The sequence below is a fragment of the Equus asinus genome, unplaced genomic scaffold (assembly GCF_041296235.1).
Source record: "Equus asinus isolate D_3611 breed Donkey unplaced genomic scaffold, EquAss-T2T_v2 contig_89, whole genome shotgun sequence".
In the NCBI taxonomy this organism is placed as follows: domain Eukaryota; kingdom Metazoa; phylum Chordata; class Mammalia; order Perissodactyla; family Equidae; genus Equus; species Equus asinus.
In genome coordinates this window covers 466,881-487,401 of record NW_027225543.1, presented here as the reverse complement: position 1 = coordinate 487,401, position 20,521 = coordinate 466,881, and the positions used below count along the sequence as shown (strand labels likewise).

The 20,521-nt window shown below is 42.8% G+C and overlaps 1 pseudogene; it reads right to left on the bottom strand.

The window, feature by feature from the left end:
* LOC139044493 (dehydrogenase/reductase SDR family member 6-like) overlaps positions 1–19,931 on the bottom strand; it is a 29,960-nt pseudogene extending 10,029 nt beyond the window's left edge.
* Between the last annotated feature and the right edge of the window lie 590 nt (positions 19,932–20,521).

The window sequence follows — 20,521 nt, the reverse complement described above, 5'->3', positions numbered from 1 at the left end:
TAAGGACAGTAAAGCAGAAGAAAATCACCTACAAAGGAAACCCCACCAGGCTTTAATTGGATTTCTCAGCAGAAACCTTACAGGCTAGGAGAGACTGGAATGATATATTAAAAATTCTGAAAGACAAAAACTCTAAGCCAAGAATACTCTATCCAGCAAACATATCCTTCAGATATCATGGAGCAATAAAATCTTTCCCAGATAAACAAAAGCTCAGGGAGTTCATTGCCACAAGGCCCCCTACAAGATTTGATCAAGAAGGCCTTCATACCTGAAAAGAAGAAGAAAGGGTTTACACAGCCTTCAGCAAGGAGATAAACAGGCAGACAAAATCAGAAAATTGCAACTCTTTATCAGAACAGATTAGCATAACATTAAAGATGAAGGGAAGGAAAATATCAAGAATAAATATAGTCTCATCATTTTAACCACAAACTCACAACACAAAATGGAACAAGTTGTGACAACAATAATGCAGAAGGCGAAGGGGAAAGGGATGGAAACTGCTTAGTCAAAAGAGATAAGAGTCTATCAGAAATGGACTATCTCATCTATGAGATCTTGTACACAAAGTGCAGGTTAACCACTAAAAAAATCACAACTGAGACACAAATGATAAATAAGCAGAAAACTGAGAAAACCATCATAGAGAGCCACCAAACTGAATCATCCGTCTGAAATACACGGGATAAGAAAAAGGGAAATACAGAACAACTGGGAAACAAGTGATAAAATGGCAGCATTAAGCCCTCATATATCAGTAATCACTCTAAATGCAAATGGATTAAATTCCCCAATCAAAAGACATAGAATAGCTGGATGAATTAGAAAACAAGACCCAACAATATGCTGCCTCCAGGAAACACGTCTCAGTTCTAAAGACAAACAAGCTTAGAGTAAAAGGATGGAAGACAATACTCCAAACCAATGGCAAACAAAAGAAAGCAGGTGTTGCCATATTTACAGCAGACAAAGTAGACTTCAAGATAAAAAAGACAATGAGATGGGGCCAGCCTGGTAATGTAGTGGTTAAGTTCACGTGCTCTGATTTGGAGGCCTAGGGTTCATGGGTTCAGATCTTGGGCGTGGACCTACACATTGCCCATCAAGCCATGATATGGTGGCATCCCATATACAAAAGAGGAAGACTGGCATGGACATTAGCTCAGGGCCAATCTTCCTCACCCAAAAAAAAAAAAAAGGCAATGGGAGACAAAGAAGGGCAGTATATAACAACAAAAGGGACACTCCACCAAAAGGATTTAACACATATGTGTATGTAACCCAGGAGCACCAAAGTACATAAAGCACCTATTAACTGACCTAAAAGGAGACATTAACAGCAACACAGTAATAGCAGGTGATGTTAACACCCCACTTTCATCAATGGATAGAACATCCAGAGAGAAGCTCAACAAGGAAATAGTGGAACTAAATGAATTACAGACCAGACAGACTTAATAGATATATATAGAACACTCCACCCAAAAGCCAGCAGAATACACATTCTTCTCAGGTGCACGTGGAACATTCTCAAAGAAGGACCACATGTTGGGAAATAAGGCAAGCCTCAATAAATTTAAGAAGATCGAAATCATATCAAGCATCTTTTCCAACCATAATACTATAAAACTAGAAATCAACTACAAGAAAAAAGCTGGGAAAGAGATAAACATGCAGAGACTAAACAACAACCTACTGAGCAACCAATGGATCATTGAAGAAATTAAAGGAGAAATCAAAAAACAACTGGAGACAAATAAAAATGAAAATACACGATACCAACTCACATGGAATGCAGCAAAAGTGGTCCTGAGAGGGAAATTCATGGCAATATAGGCCCACCTTAACCAATAAGAAAAATCTCAAATAAGCAATCAAATTACGCCTAACAGAATTAGAAAAAGAAGAACAAAAAAGGCCCAAAGTCAGCAAAAGGAGGGAAATAATAAAAATTAGAGCAGAAATAAATGAATTGAAACCAAAAAAACAGTAGACAGGATCAATGAAACTAAGACCTAGTTCTTTGAGAAGAAAAACAAAATTGACAAACCCTTGGCCAGACTCACTAATTTAAAAAAAAGAGAGAAGGCTCAAATAAAATTAGAAGTGAAAGAGGAGAAATTACAATGGATACCACAGAAATACAAAGAATTATAAGAGAATACTATGAAAAACCATATGCCAACAAATTGGACAATCTGGAAGAAATGGATAAATTCTTAGACTCATACAACCTCCCAAACTGAACCAAGAAGAAACAGAGAATCTGAATATACCAATCACAAGTAAAGAGATTGAAACAGTAATCAAAAGTCTTCCAAAAAATAAAAGTCCAGGACCAGATGGCTTCTCTGGAGAATTCTACCAAACACTCAAAGAAGATTTAATACCTATCCTTCTCAAACTATTCCAAAAAATTGAAGATGATGAAATACTTCCTAACACATTTTATGAGGCCAATATCACCCTGATCCCAAAGCCAGACAAAGACAACACAAAGAAGGAAAATTACAGGCCAATATTGCTGATGAACATAGACGAAGAATCCTCAACAAAACATTGGTAAACCAAATACAGCATCACATTAAAAGGATAATACAACATGATCAAGTGGGATTTATTCCAGGGATGCAGGGATGGTTCAACACCTGCAAATCAATCAATATGATACACATTAACAAAATGAGGAATAAAAACCACATGATCATCTCAAGAGATGCAGAGAAAGCATTTAACTAGAGCCAACATCCATTTATGATAAAAACTCTCAATAAAATGGGTAGTGAAGGAAAGTACCTCAACATAATAAAGGCCATATATGACAAACCCACAGCCAACATCATACTCAATGGGGAAAAACTGAAAGACATTCCTCTGAGAACAGGAACGAGACAATGGTGCCCACTCTCACCACTCTTATTCCACGTAGTCCTGGAGGTTTTGGCCAGAGCAATTAGGCAAGAGAAAGAAAGAAAAGGAATCCAAATTGGCAAGGAAGAAGTCAAACTCTTGCTGTTTTCAGATGATATGATTTTATATATATAAAACCCTAAAGAATCCATAGGAAAACTATTAGAAACAAGCAACAACTACAGCAAAGTTGCAGGGTACAAAGTCAGCTTACAAAAGTCAGTTGCATTTCTATACTCTAATAACAAACTAACAGAAAGAGAACTTAAGAATACAATCCCATATACAATCCCAACAAAAAGAATAAAATATCTAGGAATAAATTTAACCAAGGAGGTGAAAGACTTACACAATGAAAACTTTAAGACGTTAAATGAAAGAAATTGATGATGACATAAAGAAATGGAAAGATATTCCAGGCTCATGGACTGGAAGAATAAACATAGTTAAAACTTGCATACTACCTAAAGCAACCTACAGATTCAATGCAATCCCAATCAGAATCCCAATGATGTGGAAATAGAACAAAGAATCCTAAAATTTACATGGGGCAACAAAAGGCCCCGAATAGCCAAAACAATCTTGAGAAAAAAGAATGAAGCTGGACACATCACAATCCCTGACTTCAAAATATACTACAAAGCTGTAGTAATCAAAACAACATGGTACTGGTACAAGAACAAGCACACAGATCAATGGAACAGCACTGAAAGCCCAGAAATAAACCCACACATCTACGGACAGTTAATCTTCGACAAAGGAGGCAAGAACATACAATGGAGAACGGAAAGTCTCTTCAATAAATGGTGCTGGGAAAACTGGACAGAAATATGCAAAAGAATGAAGTTAGACCATTATCTTTTGCCACACACAAAAATTAACTCAAAACAGATTAAAGACTTGAAGCTAAGATGTGAAACCATAAAACTCCCAGAAGAAAATATAAGCAGTACACTCTTGGATATCAGTCTTAGCAGTATCTTTTCGAATACCATTTTTACTTGGACAAGGGAAACAAAAGAAAAAAATAAACAAATGGGACTTCATTGGACTAAAGAGCTTCTGCAAGGCAAAGGAAACCAGGAACAAAACAAAAAGACAACCCACCAACTGAGAGAAAATATTTGCAAATCATAAATCCAACAAGGTGTTAATTTCCAAAATAGACAAAGAACTCATACATCTCAACAACAAACAAGCTGATCCAAAAATGGGCAGAGGACACGAACAGACATTTTTCCAAAGAAGATATATAGATGGCCAACAGGCACATGAAAAGATGTTCAACATCACTAATTATTAGGGAAATGCAAATCAAAAATACAATGAGATATCACCTTTTACCTGTTAAAATGGCTATAATTACCAAGAGAAAAACCAAAAAATGTTGCAGAGGATGTGGAGAAAAGGGAAGCCTCATCCACTGCTGGTGGGAATGCAAACTGGTGTAGCCACCATGGAAAACAGTATGGAGATTCCTCAGAAAGTTAAAAATAGAAATAACCATACCACCCACCTATTCCACTACTGAGTATTTATCCAAAGATCATGAAAACATGAATGTGTAAAGATATATGCACCCCTATGTTCACTGCAGCATTATTCACAATAGCCAAGATGTGGAAGCAACCCAAGAGTCCACCGACTGATGAATGGATAAAGATGTGGTATATATACAACGGAATACTACTCAGCCATAAAAAAGACAAAATTGTCCCATTCACCACAACATGGATGGACCTGGAGGGTAATATGCTAAGCAAAATAGGCCAGATAGAGAAAGACAAACACCATATGATTTCACTCATATGTGGAAGAAAAACTAACACATGGACAAAGAAAACAGTTTAGTGGTTACCAGGGGGAAGGGGGTTAGGGTGTGGGCACAAGGGGTGAAGAGGCACCATTTATAAGGTGCACAGAGTTCATTGACCTCCCCACCTTCCAAGGATACTGGGCCTGGGCCCTACACAAAGGAATGTGTCTGGGCTCAGGGCCACTTCGGCCCTGACTCTAAGGCACAAGTTACAAAGAATGAGTCCTGTGTCATGTTCCTTGTCTGGGCTGGCCACCCTGACGGGCACCTGACAGGACTTTAGAAACATCCTATCCATGGGAACGAAAAAGATAGAAGCACCCCATCTGTGGGAACAAGAAGAAATAACTCAAAATATCCAAATGTCTAAAACCCTGAGTCAGAACCCAGAGAAACCTTAGGGTAAAAGGGAGTCACAGGCATAGAACAATTGGGAGTCTCACTGAGGAAAGGACACCTTGCCTCAGACCCGGACAATCGGCACTCCCACCCGCCGTACAAACTATTGGGACTTCCCCAGCTGATTGTGGTGTGGATGTTGTAAGTACCGATTTGTTGTTCTCCCTTATGCCCACTCCTTGTTCTGTTTCCCTTTATCCAAAACCTTTGATTGCTGAAACAACCAAATAGCCTTGGCGGTGCCTGTCATTCCTTGCCCTTTGCGGCTGCGGGCAACATATGGTGACTGAAAAATAATAATGCACAACTGAAACTTCACAGTGTTATAAACTATTATGACCTCAATAAAATAAAAAAGATAAAAAAAGAAAACTGGCGCAGTGGTTAAGTTTGCAAGTTCTGCTTTGGCAGCCTGGGGTTCGCCGGTTTGGATCCCGGGTGCGGACACAGCACCGCTTATCAAGCCATGCTGTGGCAGGTGTCCCACATATAAAGTAGAGGAAGATGGACATGGATGTTAGCTCAGGGCCAGCTTTCCTCAGCAAAAAGAGGAGGATTGGCGGCAGATGTTAGCTGAGGGCTAATCTTCCTCAAAAAAAAAAAAAGAAAGAAAAGAAAAGAAAATTAGGGTAAAGCAAAGCAAAACAAAAGACCAAGAAGCTTAGGCATTTCTTTGCATTTCTCTCTCATGCAGGCTTAATGTGTGTATCCTCGCAAAGAGAAGGAATGTTCTCTCAGCAGTGGCTATTTCTTTTTTTGTTTTTTTTTTGTAACAGAGCTTTGTATGAAGTGCTGTGACAATACGGGAAGTAACTCTGCCTGTGGGCTTGGGGGGGTGCTTCACAAAGACAGTTGATCTGGGCCCTAAACGAGAAGTCAAGTTGAAGGGCCAGGATTGCAGTGCAAGATGGAGATAAGGGCACAGTCTGGCACACATGGATTTTCAAGTTTAAAATGAAATAGCTGGGGCCAGCCTGGTGGCTCAGTGGTTAAGTGCGCGTGTTCCGCTTTAGTGGAACTATCACATGGTGGAAGACGTGTGTTTGCCTGAGCCTCTCCCCGCTCCCCGTTTTGGACTGTGAACTCTCTGGGGGCAGGGGCACACAGTAGGTGTTCAATACATTTTTGATTAATCAAATGAATAAATGTTTCCTTCTCCCACTTTGATCTCCACTGCCATATCCATTAGAAGAACTAAACGGGAGAGCACAAAAAACAAACTTTCATTTAATGTCACTGGATCACATGTAAGGTGAAAGGACTGGTAGACAAGGAACTTAATACTAATTTTAAAAGAGCAGTTTTGAAGTTATGGGTAAGTTTTATCATATCTGCTATGCTTGTTTCCAAAACCCTTAGCTTGTGAAGATTATGAGTATGTTCATCACAACCCCCAGAGGAAAACAGACTTACCTTTGATGCTGGAAGCCACAGAGGACATGTTGATAATATTGCCAGATTTGTGAGCAAGCATCTGCCAAAATAAAACAAATAATAAAAAAAAAATGCCACTCTGCAGGCTAAAAATACTACCTCTTTAAAAGATCTGCATTTACTCTGGGTTTGCAGAACCATCTTATTAGCTGTTAACATGAAGTACTATTAAGCAGTCTTAACAACCTCCTCATCACTGCTGGGAACTGATGGCAGAGTACACTCTCACTGGCAAGAACATCTCCCAGGGGGACTACCACCTTCCCTGTCACAAGAGTATCAGCAAGACCGAGGATGAACTCTAAGCCAGTGCAAATGAATGTTCATATTTACTGTGTTCCTGATGTTAGAAAACTCTTACTCCAGTGAACACATTATTTGATGAATACCTACAGTGGCTGGGTATTGTGTAGGTCCAGGAGATTCAAAGATAAGTGACACAGTCCCTGCCTATGGAGAGCTGCCAGTCTGACTGGGTGGCTGACATAATCAGCATCCAGAGACAGCATGGGCCTTCACAGAGAACAGGTGGTGGGTGGTAGGAAGGGGCCAATCCACTGTTGGACACTCAGAGGAGGGCTCCTAGGAGGAAATATGTGGGTCGATTTTTGAAAACTAGAGTATTAGTGTAACCGTGGGCCCTCCAGGACCAGTTCAACTGACCCCGTCTTACCAACAGAGTAATAAGAGTGGGTTTTCAGGAACTGAGAGTCCCCCCTTGTCCAGTTCAGGCCAGGTAAGACCACCATTCCATCAAGTGGGCCTGCGCAAATGCCTGTTAAGTAATCTTTTTGACATCAAAGGGCTGAAAACTCCACCCTCAGATCATGCCAACATCACCATTCTGTGAATATGCGTCCTATGAAGAGCCATGGAGCTGACTGCACTTGCACAGATCATCACTCACCTCATTTCTCACCTCCAAGTATCCGTCTCCACCCTTCAGACCACCCTGCCCTTCATCCCATAAATTTTGCCCCAAGTCCTTGATCAGGGAGACAGATCTGAGAGAATACGCCTCCTGTCTCTTTGCAGATCAAGCTAGCAATAAAGCTTTTTTCTTTCCCCAAATCTGATGCTGTAATTAATTGTTTTTTTTTCCACGTGCATTGGGTAGGAGAACCCCATTTTTGTGGAGTAACAGTCAGAAAAACAAAAGAGAAGCGTGTTTTAAGGAATGAGAACCATAGGTATAAAGGTTCTATTATGGAACTGGGGGGAAGGGATGGGTCTGGCTGGAAGGCAGGCCCTGGGAGGAAAGAGGCCTTAGAGGCCAACAGGGACTAAATTTAGGAATTTGGGATTTCCCCTGAAGATAAGGCAGGCCTTAGTGCAGAGGAGGAGCGGTATGTCTAGATCCGGGGATTACAGGTTCCTCTGGCAGCCTATGCTGGAGACGACTGGAAGCTGCAGTAGTGGTTCGGGAAAGGAGTGGTAAAAGCAGACACAGCAGGCAGAGCTCAGTCCATGGCCACATGCACTGATGGCAGCCTCCTGTCAAGGGCAGTGTTTCCTAAAAATACGTCCTGCAGGATTTCCCCACTCAATTGTGAACTTTGAGAGAGGAGGGTCTGGGGCTGTGTTGTCCTCCTAGACAAGGGGCACAGTAGGCGGTCAATACGTTTTGATGAATTAAGATCTCCTGAGGTGCTAGTTTAAAGTGCAGATTACTGGGCCCTGCCCCAGACCTAAAAGAATATATAATGAAACAGGCTGCTATGACTTAAAAAATGTTTTGTTTTCAATGAACTTACACTTTATTAATTATAACATATACGTATGTTTTCAAGATAATATTATGTACATGCAAGGGCATGGGTACTCATAAACGTTTTGGAGGAAGAAGCAAGAGGTTGAGAGAATGGGCCTAATGGGCACTAACTTTTCATGGAAGTCAGAGGCTGGGAGGATGACTATAGAGAACAAGGGGAGATGGTGGCCACGAGAGAGTGGGGAAGAGTTCAAATAACTGCCGGGAGGAAAAGGGAGAATATCAACTAGAGAACAGAGGAAGGAAAACCAGGATATACTCTATCATGAAAATCAAGTGAAGTTTCTAAAAGAGCAGAGTCTTGAGAGGCAGTGTAAAGGGTCTAGAGAAAAAAGTCACTTCCGTTGGGGTGAGTTTCTCCAGTAGCTTTCAGACAGAGGCAGGAATGGAGACGGTGAATGATCGAATGGATCAGGGATGAGGCTGCCAAGATTATACATCTCTTTATGGTCATCTTCCTACTTTCCGTTTTGATACTTAGCTACCAATCATACTAAAAGCAGAGAGTCTGAAACCAGCCTATGGCATGGTGCTGGAGACAGCGAAGGACACCGGGAGAGGCTGAGGTGACCCACCAAGTCAAGGAAGATGGAGGGGAGAATATATTTAACTCAACTTGTGTGTCTATAAAATAAAGAGAATCATAATGAAATGGGGTCCTCATAAAAAACACTAGGAAAATTAGTAGAGTAGAATGGTGTTGAAAACTAAGCCTTAAAATTATTCTTTCTTATCCATTTTAGCAAATAACCCATTTTACTTTATTGTTCCAGTTTTATTGAAATATAATTAACATACATAATCCATTTTTAATACATACAGCCCAACTTAATATATAAAAATGGGCTATTAAGTGAGTTCAGTCTCCAATCTTCTGAAATGCAATAATCTCTCAGGCAAACTAGAATTTCGCGCCTAGAGATGCTACTGCTGCCCCAACACTGGTACCATACATTCGGCTGGGCCTGTCTGCTGATTCTCCAGCCCAAAGTCCTTGCCTCCCTCCATGCTGCCTTCCTACCCCCAGCTCAGAACCTGCTGTCCCGTGTGATGCTCCCTCTGCCTGCCAAGCAGCAGCCCTCTGTGGCCCATAAAGTGGAGTGTCTGTACATAGTAAGGCCACATAGGACTGATCTTCCAGAAGCTCAGGCAGGGCTACAAAGGTCTCTAAAGATCTCCTCTAGCTGTATCTAGTCAGTCCCACTCTGACTCAGCTCTTCTGTCCCCATCAACCAGAACTCAGCTCCTAAACTTGGCAGACCTTGGCTCCTTGGGTCTTCAGTGATTCCATGCCTGACCCCAACCTGGACTGATAACCTAGATTCACTTACTCATTCAACCAACATTTGCTAAGCACTTCCGTGTGCTAGGGACTCTTCTACAATACAGCAAAGGAGGAAAAATCCCCAAACATCCAAGCCCTCCCCAGATCCTTGCCGTAATGGATCTTCTTTTCTAGTGGACCTTGGATTCTGCACTGACCTCTTACAGAATCTTCAATTTGTCCTCTGCCTTTTGACCGATCTTTCAGTCTTGGAATGTCTATCCATGAACAGAAATTTCCTACAAGTGTTCCTATATTTTGACCACCTGACCTTGCAGATCTGCTTGGACTCCAAATCCTGGCTTCCTCTGGAAAGTTCTAACTGGGTATATGTGTGTCATGGTTAACGAACACAAGAGGATCCTAGACAATTACTGCTGGAAGGGATTGTGTAATCTATCACCCTCATTTTAAACAGAAGAAACATGGGGCTGGCCCTGCGGTTGAGTGGTTAAGTTTGCGCATTCCGCTTCGGTGGCCCAGGCTTTTGCTGGTTTGAATCCTGGGTGTGGACATGGCACTGCTCATCAAGTCACGCTGAGGTGGCATCCCACATGCCACAACTAGAAGGACCCACAACTAAAAGTACACAACTATGTACCGGGGGGCTTTGAGGAGAAAAAGTAAAAATAAAATCTTAGAAAAAAAAAAAAGTAAATAAATAAATAGAAGAAACACATGCTGAGAGAGCCTAAGTACCATCTCCTAGGGCACCTGGCGAATTAGGGGCAGAGCTCAGGCTGTGCCGAAGGTTTTTTGACACCAGAGTCTGACCTTGGGGTCAGGTTGGTTAGGGTCACCTTAACAAGTGGCACTGACTCCTTTTGATTCCCCATCCCACTGGTTAATATTTTGGGGGATTTTTTTCTTTTCGTTTTTTACAAACGAGTGTCATTGTTTCATATGGATTATTGTTAAGGTGCTTTAAATCACAGGCAAACTCACTAATTTGCAAGTTATTGTTCGATATTTTAAAAGTTAACACTTACAAGTGTAAATTTCAGCTCCACTGTGCCTCACACCTACGTTCCTCACTGATACTCGTGAAGCACTGCAGACACGAACAAGCTCATTTTACAAATGAGTCTCACACGTCTCACCAGCTGTGACGGACGCTCTCCCCTTTTACCACAGCCTTTGCTTCTCCCCAAATCCTGTGTTAAGGACCAGCCTTCAAAAAATGCATCCAAGTTCCAAATAACAGATTTTCATCACCTCCAGATAGGTAAAAAAGGCAATTTATATTTTTAAAAAATTTGCTAGTTCAACAATCTGTGGGCCCACCCAAAGATCCCTTCTAGGCACTAAACAAATAGATTAAAAACAAATTCCTTTGTTACTAAGTCAATTTCTCTAACTTTCCTTTTAGCATTCATCTGCATCCTTCTTGACATTAGGTTGAATGTTCAGAGCAAAGTATCAGTCCTGCTGCGCCATTAAAAAGCTCTTCTCCTGCCCCGCACAGGGCAGCATTCAGTACTCCAGTCATCTCATCCAGCAGGGATGGATGGAAAGAATGGCTCTTCTGCATTTCACTAGGATTTAATTTACAACCTTGAACTGAGCTGGTTCTGTACTCAGTCAACCCGTCCATTGTCTGAGCCCGTGCTGTCTGCCACTGCTGGCTTACAAGCTCATTTGAAGTCAACATTTTTCATATTTACACCTGTCTCCCCTAGAGCACCTGGTGTGGTGCTTTGTATCAAAAGGTACTTAAAGCTTATTTGTATAACAAAATGAAAAACATTGATGAGCTGTGTGAAGGCTGGAGAATTCAAGGGTGGCAGACTCAGGAGGAATACTCTCTCTTCAGCACATGCTGTCTCTCACCTCTCTGGAACTTCAGTGGCTCAGCTAAAGACAGGAGAGTAAGGAGGGTACTCAAGGTACAGAAAAGCAGTGGGGTACATCCATCCTGAGAGCGTGTGCCTAGTCTTAGCTCTAACCACTTGCTAGTTATGTGATTTGGGCAAGTTACTTAACCTCCTAGTTTCTTTCTCTGTACAGTGAATGGGACAAAGTAGTACCTACCTCATCGGATTGTTCTGGTCCCACAGGCCTCCTGCTGTCCCTCTCCCTGGAAGCTTCTCCCCAAACACCTGAATGGTTAGCTCCGTTGCTCCATTCAGCCTCTATGAAAATCTCACCTTATCAGTGAGGCCCTCTGGGACCTCTCTAATAACTGAGCTTTTTTTCTCTTCATAGTACTTATAACTACCTCACATGTTATATGTTTATTTGATTACATATTATCCTGTCTCACCTCTCCAAAATGGAAGTTCCCTGACAGAAGGGACTTTGTTTAGTTCTCTGATTTGTCTTCTGCACCTAGAATGGAGCCTGGCATGTAGAAAGTGCTTAATAAATATTCTTTGAATGGATGAACTGGAAGGTCAGACGAATTAATTTATACTAAATGCCTTGGTATTTATGTTCACTACATGTTAGTCATTACGTTAACTACCATTACTCTTCAGCACATGTGAGGATTCTTTCTGGATGCCCAGGATGGAGACCTGGAGACTAACGTGGTGGTCATCCTGGTGGTGGTCACCTTACTTTAGGAAGAAAGGCCTTGATCATCAGGTACATGCTGCGGACGTTAAGATTCATTGAGAAGTCCCAGTCTTTCTCCTCACAGTCCAGGATGGTTCCATGATGAACAAAACTGGAAGAGTAATTAAACAATGGGGAAAAATTATCATTAAAAACGATTTCTATTCCACTTCCTTTTCATTTTTATTTTCATTTATTGACTTAGACCATTGTCCCTTCCCTAACCAAGACTTTTAACAATTCAAACATAGTATCACTTGGTACATTAGGTAAGTAAGTGTCTCAACAACTTAAGGTAAAAAATTCGTTATTTGAAAACAAGATCCTTCTTTTAAAAGAAGGCGGCAAGTGTCTGGAGCCCCCAAACATAAGAAGCTCTATACCAAATGCACAGGAAATATCAACGCCATTACAAACAACTGAGGACACTTGCCCCAGTGGACTCTGATTTCAAGAGCAGCAGTGCCCTCAGGTGGCAAGAACTTATCATTCTCAAGGGAAATCAAAGTTGCAGGGAAAACAAGTATCTCACCATCTCAGGGCAGCAAAGTAATATCGCTACTGTACAGTTCTGACATACTGAGTAAACAAAGCAGAACAAAAGAAAACCCTCAAAATAGCCTTTGCTATTTTCCAAGTCACATTTCCTCAAGGAAGCTTTATAACAATGGGGTCCTAATTGATTTCACTGTCCCCTGGACCAAGATTATGTAATTACTTATAAAATATTGTCAGTTGTGATTCCCATGTACCACTGTACTTCCAGTTCAATCAAATGACAGCAAGAACCACATGCTATATTTCTATATCCCTTACTTTGCTGAAAATTTAATAGATGCTCAAAAAATAATTTTGCTAGTTGATTTTTTCATGGTTCTGAATATATTCTTCTATGAAAGATGAGCAGATTATTTATAAAATAGATAATCATAAATTGTTGCTTTAATTTCCATACATTGTAACACATGATAAACTATGAATAGACAGACTTTTTTCATACTGAAACATGATTAGGAAGAATCATAAAAATACATAAGAAGGCTCTAGGATTTTTCTATCAATGCCACAGTATAAACGTTAACACCACACAAGAAAAGTGGAACATCAGACTCTATCTACTTAGTCCTGCGTAAGCCTCAACTGTCCTCATCTCTACTGTCATGCCTGAAAAGGGAGAGTGAGCACAAGCACTAGCTGCTCCACATGGGGCTGCTCCAGCTCCAGTCTCTCATCCTTCAAGCATGGTTCAGCAAGTTTGGTACTACTCTATCAAGTTCAATTAAGCCATTCTCTTTGTGCTGTATATAAAGCAACAGAGTGAAACTTCTTTTGCTGGGATTAATTGTCCTAATAAGAAATGCTGCGCTTGGGAGGTAGAAAGAACTTGCCAGAATGTTGTGCCAACAAATGGGGAACATTCGCATTTCAATAAACTGAGTACTCAGTTTTTGGCAGATATACTTTGCCTTAAAGACACTCCTGGAAAACAGTTTTTAATTTTATTTTATAAGTCTTAGTGGAACATCAGTGACAAGTCCACTGGTGTGAGCCTGTCCCCAGCCTTAGGTAGATCAACAGCGTTGGATTGGTAGCAGTTGTCTTGAGTATCCTTAAGTGCCTTTAGGCCCCAAGCACATGTCAACTTCTATGGCTGTTTTACTTGCTGAATCTTACTTGTAACAAAAATTCTGTCCAAAATCCAGCTTTATTTCCTAAGGAATATATTAGGGTTCACAAAGAATAATTTGGCCATATTATCAAATTTCTTTTAATAAAAGACATAGAAAACTTTCTGTGAGGAGAATGAAATTAAAAAGTTATGAATTACCCAGCAACATTAAAGAGAATGTCAACTCTCTCAATTTCATTGGCAAACTCATCAATTTGTTTTTTTTTTTGTGACATCCAGGACTCGAGTCTGAATACCTGAAACATAAAACAAGGGAAACTATTTACTTATACCCATAAAAAATGTTTAGTCTTGTAGATGTAGCTGCTTTGAAGTACAAAGATTACAGTATCTGTCCATTTTGCCTTCATAGGATTGTTGACCATTGGTAGGGTCTTAAGAATCTTAAGAATCTCATTAATAAAAATCTTAAAATCCTCCCCATCCTGAACTCCCAATAACACACCTCTCTTTCCCTCCCTTTCTCTTCACTCTCTAAATTGAATACTAAAGGCCTTTTCTGAGAAAAGACTTTACAGTGAAGTATGAATGATCTATATTAGATGCTTCTCAGTGAGCCAGCAGTAATAACAGAGCGCAGGCTTGCTCTTTCCCCAGAGGCGAGTCACTGCCCCAGGAACACTGAATCCTATCTGAGTGAGGGGTAGGGAAGGGCAGGGCAGTGAGACAGGAGACTGCTTCCATTTGTGCACTTTACCTTCATGTCAATTCCATTATTTATTGGAAACAACTTTGTCAGTCAAGGGTATAATCACTTATTTCTGCACTAAATTGCGAGGAGAAGAAATGAGGGGCCAGGAGAAGGGATGAAACACTTGAAAGCTAGACATGAGAGATCCAGCATTGGATCTCAGAGACACACTGTAATAGTTACTAAAAAACCCCAAACATTCTCTAATAAAAGAAAGTCACTATTTTAATGTTTTTAAAAAAAATATGGTTTATTATTCTTTTATAGATATAGAAAGAAAAGATTATAAACATAGAAAAGGAGAGAAAGGGGAGAAAGTTTTGGGAGGACTTTCTTCCCTTAGTACTTTTTCAATACTTTTTCAGTACAACAGCGTTTTTCTGACTTGGAGTTAAAATTCCCTATTATTAAAATTAAATAATTTTCCAATAATAAATAAACAATCCAATAATTAAAATAGCATAGTCTAATTCCGTTCATGAATTCAATGTGCTAATTTGCATTTGATTATATAACCTGTTCTATTTTGCTGGAAGAATTAACTTTCAAATGAGCTGTCTGTTCTGATTTCTTTCAGAGGAACTCTAGTTGAAGTCCTTTGATGCTGGAGTTGAGTTCAGTGTGGTGCAGTAAGGGGTGATACACAGCGAAATAATTTGCATACTCTCTTAGGGTTTCTGATCATATGTGACTTTAGGGCTGAGCTGTCTCCAATATGGTAGCCACCAGGCACATGTGGCTACTAAGCACTTGAAATGCAGCTAGTCAGAACTGAAATGCGCTGTAAGTGTACAACACACGTGAATTTAAAAGATTTAGTATGAAAAAAGAATGTAAAATATTCCATAAATTTTTTTTATATTGAGTATGTTAAAATGGTATTTTAGATATATTTAGTTAAATAAAATACATTACTAAAATTAATTTTCATCTGTTTCTTTTTACTTTTTAAATGTAGCCACAGGAAATTTAAATCACACACGTGGTTCACATCATTTTCCTACTGGACAGCACTGTGCTGAGTAGGGCACAGAAGTGAAAGTTGTCATTAAAAGTTAACGCAACAACTGTTAAATTTCACATACAACTTTGTAATTAGGTACAAAATCCTTCAACATGCTGGATAAAAAAAATTTTAAGTATACAACTTTTATATATTTAAGTTTACAGATTTTTGTCTGTAGGTTCACAGAATATAGATTTGATATCAAAGAATCAGGCTCTAAGAAGAAGGCCGGTGGAGCTGACCAGCCAAGTAATTTTCTTTCAGCAGACGAGTACTGTTTTTTATAATACCTTATGGACTCTGAATCCCAAGTTCAAGCTGCTGAGTTGCTTACCCGGGTACTTTTCCAGTTCTTGAAGTTTGGACTCATTGATATCTGTGGCTATGACTTGGGCACCTTCTCTTGCAAAAGCCTGGAAGACAACACACAAATGAATCCTTTGTTTACTTGGTTAAGCTGCTCTCATGAATAGAAAATCCTTTAGCCTTTTCTCCCTTTATCTTATTTTCATTGTTTTCCTTATACATGGGTGGAATTTCAAACTATCTAGTCTCACTTAGCCCTTCCCATTGTTATTTTTATCATTAATTAGTACAACATGACATACATTGTGCTTGTCATCTGACTTTATCCCTTTTAGTAACATCAAATACAATCGTGTTTTTAAAAAACTAGGATTCTGTTATTAACACCTCTCAAAATACTACTATTCTGTGATTTGACAGCCTTTATTCCATTTCTGAGCAGGTGACTAAACCCAAAATAATGAGAAAAATGGGTTATTTCAACACTTTTCCTCCTAAGAGTATACTAGTGTATTTACAAATATCAAACTAATCCTACCGTTACAGTTAAGCTGCATTATTAGCTCAAGTGAGGACTATAATGTGCAAGAAGCTGCTATAAATTACAAGGTAAAGGTAACCTGATAGTCTTAGAACTCTGGAGTCCTATGTCTGAACTGAGGTGATTTCAGAGGGCTATGTACTCCTTTAGGCCCGCTGTAACAAATTTATTACAGTGCAGAGAAACTGAGGCAAAGAAATAAGTTCTCAGCGTCAAAAGTTATGAGACGTCACATAATAAATATGTGAGGTAAGCCTTGCTTCATCTGCCTGGGATCAAGAGTAGCAACTTTTATTTTTGTAACTTAAGACAACAGAAGCACAAAAGCCAATAAAAAAAAGAAGTAGAGCAGAATTAAACAGCCATGGGATCTGTCCACGTGATTCAACACCTCCAAAGGCAGGAAGCAAACAGAGATAGTAACTTACTATGGCAGTGGCCCGGCCGATCCCCTGAGCAGCAGCTGTCAGGACGATGACCTTCCCATCAAGTCGACCCATAACGGAACCTGCGGTTTAATCTACAGACACGTGTATTTAATGGCATGCACTGTAGACATGGTCCTATGCAGTAACATCTAGAATGAATGGTTCAATGTACTCCTTTAAGAACCTGAAGATGGCACCTCAGCACAAATATTCCCACCATGAGAATTCTCCAAGAGCGCCCACTCTAGATACCTAGCTTTGTACATCAAAACCATTTGGCACAGCCCACTCAACTGATACTCAGTAAGAGACAGACATTGGACTTGACCCACCTTTCGGTTTTTTGAGAACCCAATGCTGATCCAGAAGGGGTGGAGTCCTCCCCTCCCCATCCTCCCCGCTGTGCCCGCACGCACTGCTATGCCACTGGGCATGTCCTTCCTGCTTTCTGTCCTGTAAACTTCCGTTGGGTTTGCACCATCAATCATTTCTAGTTTGTTTATTTATATTCTTATTTTTGCAGGGGAAGATTCGCCCTAAGCTAACATTGAACCAGGAGGCTGAAGTGGAGTGCACCAAACTTTAACCACTAAGCCATCAGGGCTGGCTCTCATCTGTGGTTTTTCCTTGTCCCTTGGAAAGATTTCACCATCGGCCTCAGAAAGTCACTGAACAAAAGAACCGGAAAATCAAATCATGTCCAATACCCCCATTTTACAGATGAGGAAACTGATGTGGCCTGGTCCAGGTGAGAGAGACAGACGAAACGCAGGCCTCCCCATAACGCTGCCGATCCTCTTCTCAAGCTTAAGCCGGCGGGAGTTAACGCTTTAACAGCCACAGTCAGTCACTTCTGACAGGCAGGACTGAGACACTGTGACCGGGGGAAAGGTGGCGTGCATCAGGTCTGACCAGTGCCGACTGCAGGGCGCGCGGAACGGCTAGCGCTGAGGTCGGGGTGGCGAGGAGTCAAACGATGATCAAATGAGGTGGTCTTCAAGGAGCCAGGCTCTCTCCCCCATCCTGCTGTTCTCAACGTGTGCCTCTGACCTCGCGCCAAGTCACAACATGGCTGCTATGTCCCAAGGCACCATATCTGCATCCGCCCCAAAAAACACCAAGGGAAGGAGCAAAAGCCAAAGGTCTTTCTACCCAAGAAGGAAGGCCTGCTCAGAACCCCGGCCCACGTTTCACCCGCCAGCCCTAGCAGCCGCGGGGGCCGGCATGTGGGGGCGCCGTCTTCCCCCCTCAGGATGGGAAAGGCAGGGAAACGAGCTGGGAGGGCGTTGAGCGAACGCACTCAAGCAGCACGCGCGCACACACACCGCGCCCGAGAAGGCGCAGGCGGCTTCTCCGGCCTGGGCCCCTAAGCCCTTTCCTCCTGAGCCCCACTCCGTGCTCCTCAGCCACGCGCGGCTCCGCCCGCCGGGGGCGCTCACGCGGGCAGGCGTCAGGCAAGCGGGGGCGGGGGGTGTCAGGCAGGCGGGGGCGGGCGCGCCGGGGGGGGGGGGGGGGGGGGCGTCAGGCAGGCGGGGGCGGGCGCGCCGGGGGGGGGGCGGGGCGGGGTGGGGGGGCGTCGGGCAGGCGGGGGCGGGCGCGCCGGGGGGCGTCAGGCAGGCGGGGGCGGGCGCGCCGGGGGAGGCGGGGCGCGGGGCGAAGGCCCGAGGTGTGGCCCGGTCTCGCGCGCTCCTTCCCGCGTCCCAGCCGGCGTCGCACCCGGGCCTCCCACCAGCCGGTCCAGCGGGCCTCGTGTCGCCCGGACCCCTGCCGTCCAGCCCTCGGCCGCCCGGGGCCCGCGGCGTCCACGCGCGGACAGGAGGCGGGCGTTCCAGGGGGTGCCCCGCCGTCCCCGCCCCTGCCCGGGCGCTCGCTCCCTCTGCTCCCAGCGCTGCCCCGAGCTGCCGGCGCCCGACTCCGGGACCAGCTCGCCGCTGCCCGAGGCGCTCCGACCGCGGCCGACCTCGCCAGCCACCAAGAAGCCCAGCCACTCTGAGGCAACGAAATTTTCACTGGTTTTCCCCCTTCTTACACGAGAGGTTCATACTCACTTTAAACTTGGGGAGAGTTGAGATATTTTCAATATGTACTTTAGGAATGAGAGACTCCAGGAACCTTTACCCACCCCCAGTCCTGAGCGTGCGGATCAAACGCTGTGACTTGAGCCCGTGCGCCCTGCGGCTCTGGGCGCCGGGCTCCGGGCGGCCTCCCCGCCTTTCTGGGCCCGGAGTTTGGAGCCGAAGGTTTACTGTTAGGTCAACTGCACTGCCACGCTAAAACAGAGTTTTTGGGAAAATGAGTTGCAAACATGGCCTGAAATGGTAAATTCCAACATGAAAAGCAAACGTGATGGCTTTCTTACTGTAAACACTGGAATCAAAGTGTTAATTTTTCGTTATCAGAGGCAGAGCATTTTCGGGAATTCTGTCTTCATGAACCCGGAAGAAAAATGTTCACTGAAAAATCCTCTCTTCTTTGGTTATTTTGAAAAACTTAAGATACCAGACTTCCAAATGCACCCTAATCCTGATCTAACTGCTAAGATTTCCTGAAATAAGTAACGTGCAGAGCAAAGCAACACATAAAAATTAAACATTTCCTTTTCCCAGTCCATTTAAAGTTTCATTGAAAAAATACCAGGAAATCTTACTTTAGAGTAGCAGCAGGTGGATGGCGTCCTCCAGGTCACTGCGCGAGCGGCAAACGGAGACCGACCTTCGTGCAGACAAGTCAGGCGCTTAATGATGAATGCTGGGATGTGTAGTTCAGGTTTCTTCCGAGTTTGCTGGTTCTGTTTCCTTGAGTTTTTAAGGATTCGCACATTGGTATACTCAATGTGTGTACGTGCTGCCGTCTAGTGGAGCTCAGGTCGAACTGCTAACTCCGAGTAAACGGTGAAAAGCGGAAAAAGCCCCCGCAGCATGCTCAGGACTGGAAACCACTCCCTTGGCTTTGACCCCTCTCAGTCCCTGTCGTTTGTGTCTACTACGTGCCGTTCTGCGGTGTTCAAGATGGAATGAGGCAGAAGTCGCATGTGGAAGACGGCAGAGCCGCGAAACAGAAGGAGCCCAGGTCACTGAAGATACTAGAGCCTTCTCTCCTGGCCCTTGACATGATTGCTGAGAGGGCAGCACACGTTCTCTCGCGTTGAAGGTATGGTTGTGGTTCTCTTGTGACGCGCCGTCTCTTCTAACACTAATACACGCTTAGTGGCGGAATGCAGGCGTCCTGACTGCACTGGCGGTGGCGTCAGGGAGCAGGTTGAGCCTCAGTGGGAGTGTGGAGGCTTCAAGGAAAGAACATGCTGGGTAAGAGCAAAAAGCCAAGTCTGGCTGAAGAGAACAGAGACACAAGAAGGAAAAGAAAGGACTGGGTCACGTGAGCCCTCTACACTAGGCTTCGTAACTCCAACTTTCTCAGGCAGGTAACTGAGCAGAGTGAGTGTGTAGGTTGTTTGTGCACGTGCTGTTTAAGTGGGTTCACTCAGCACCCACCCAACTCACTTTCCCCTGCCTCCTACACTGTAAGGGTGATAAATAAGTGACAAGCAGTAGGCTATATTGGAGGATATGAGGAAGCCATTTGGTTTGAAACTAATTTGACCTGACCTTGTTTTTCCAGAAAGGTCTGTTGAGCATGCATTGTACAT